The sequence below is a fragment of the Helianthus annuus genome, chromosome 6 (assembly GCF_002127325.2).
Source record: "Helianthus annuus cultivar XRQ/B chromosome 6, HanXRQr2.0-SUNRISE, whole genome shotgun sequence".
In the NCBI taxonomy this organism is placed as follows: domain Eukaryota; kingdom Viridiplantae; phylum Streptophyta; class Magnoliopsida; order Asterales; family Asteraceae; genus Helianthus; species Helianthus annuus.
In genome coordinates this window covers 74,555,069-74,556,937 of record NC_035438.2, presented here as the reverse complement: position 1 = coordinate 74,556,937, position 1,869 = coordinate 74,555,069, and the positions used below count along the sequence as shown (strand labels likewise).

Genomic DNA, 1,869 nt, shown 5'->3' with positions numbered 1-1,869 from the left:
TTGCTAGGTAATGCGCCTTGCGGTCTCTCGGCAAAATTTTGAGCTATTTGATTTAATTGTTTTTCTATGTTTTGAATACTAGCTTGTTGATTTCTAAAATTTGATTATAATTGTAGAAATCTTTCCGAGTTTTTCTTATCAGTGTCGGAGACGAGGCGAGATACAGTATCTTCGAGCCTTTCTCGTCCACTTTGTTGTTGAGTGAAATTTTGTGACTCATTTCGTGGTTGTTGAAAGTTTGTTCGTTGGGTTTGTTGGTTACTACTATTGCCGGGTTCCCTCCAACCAAGGTTTGGGTGGTTTCGCCATCCTTGGTTGTAAGTTCCCGTTGGGGGACCCGACGGCCTAGGTCTATTATCAATGCAGTTTACCATTTCTTGTTGATCGTCTGTTTCTTTCATGCAACTCCAATTTTCATGTGACCCACCACACCCTTCACAAGCCATAACCGAGACTGTTTTTGTCATTTCCAATTTTTTTATCTTTGAAGAAAGGGCCTCGATTTGGGCTTGTAAAGAAGTGCTTTCATCGACCTTATGGGCGCCCGGGGCGATAGACTTATTTCCCCGGGGGGTGTGCCATTGAAAATTGGTTTGAGCAATTTCCTCAATTTGATTATATATTTCGTGTGGGCGTCGATTACCTAAAAGTCCCCCGGAGCTAGAATCAAGTGTCTGCCTAGTGTGTGGCAACAATCCATTATAGAAAGTGGATACTTGTTGCCATATTGCAAGGCCGTGATGGGGACACTTGCGTAATAGCTCCTTGAACCTTTCCCAAGTTTCATTTAAGGATTCCCCGTCCTCTTGTGAATATGTATTAATTTCAGTCATTAACTTAGCAGTTTTAGCGGGAGGGAAATACTTATATAGAAATTTTTGGGCTAGTTCATCCCAGGTGTTTACCGATCCAGCTGGGAGGGCGTTGAGCCAAGCTTTCGCTCGGTCTTTTAGTGAGAAGGGAAACATACGGAGGCGGATGGCGTCGTTTGATGCTCCATTGATCCGAAAGGTATCACATATTTCCAAGAAATTAGTTATATGTAGATGGGGATCCTCGTCCGCAAGCCCATGGAAGGTTGCGGAGTTTTGGAGCATTTGTATCAAATGCGGCCGGAGTTCGAAGTTATTAGCCTCGACATTCGGAGCATTGATAGCGGCGCCTAGATTACCTACGGTGGGTCGTAGATAATCCATAAGGGTACGTTGGTCCGCCATTGGAGGTGGTTCACCCGAAACCTTCTCTTGGTTTTGGGCTTTTAACCTTTTTCTGAGAAAGCGTTCGGGTTCTTCTAGTGGTTCTTTTATGTCTTTATTGGAACTGGAGCTCATACACTACGTGAGGTTGGCGTCGGGTTCCAAGTCCTACAATAAAAACAGAAAAGAATGTTGGTCAGAAGGTTCACCACGGCCCCGTGTTTAGCGAACACGGCCCGTGGTCGGAGTTTCAGTGATTGTTTTCCAAATCCCAGTTACTGGAAGTTGGACACGGCCTCGTGTTGCACCGGCACGGCCCCGTGGTCAGCCTTCTGTAACTTGGAAAACAAAAACTGCCAGTAACGATGCTGGGCACGGCCCGTGTCCGACCAGGCACGGCCCGTGCTGAGCCCTGCAGAAGCCGAAAAACTAAGAAAAATCCTAAAAAAAAAATAAATAAAAATATGATTAGGCCGTTGATTCCTAACTTTCTTAAAATCCTTGTGTCCCCGGCAGTGGCGCCAAAAACTTGATGCGTGTGTAGTGTAATATATTTTTTTAGATATATAATTAAGCCCTTTTTACACTTTTAGCCAAGTTTTAAATTTATAAAACACGATATTCACTAACACTAAACACACATATGGGCAAGTGCACCCATCGTGGACGTAGT

General features: G+C 44.2%; 1 non-coding gene across 1 annotated transcript; it reads left to right on the top strand.

Moving 5' to 3' along the window:
* Positions 1–732: 732 nt before the first annotated feature.
* On the top strand, positions 733–839 carry LOC118480017. The gene has a single exon (XR_004861658.1). It is a non-coding gene; the product is annotated as a small nucleolar RNA R71 (small nucleolar RNA).
* The last annotated feature ends 1,030 nt before the right edge of the window (positions 840–1,869 follow it).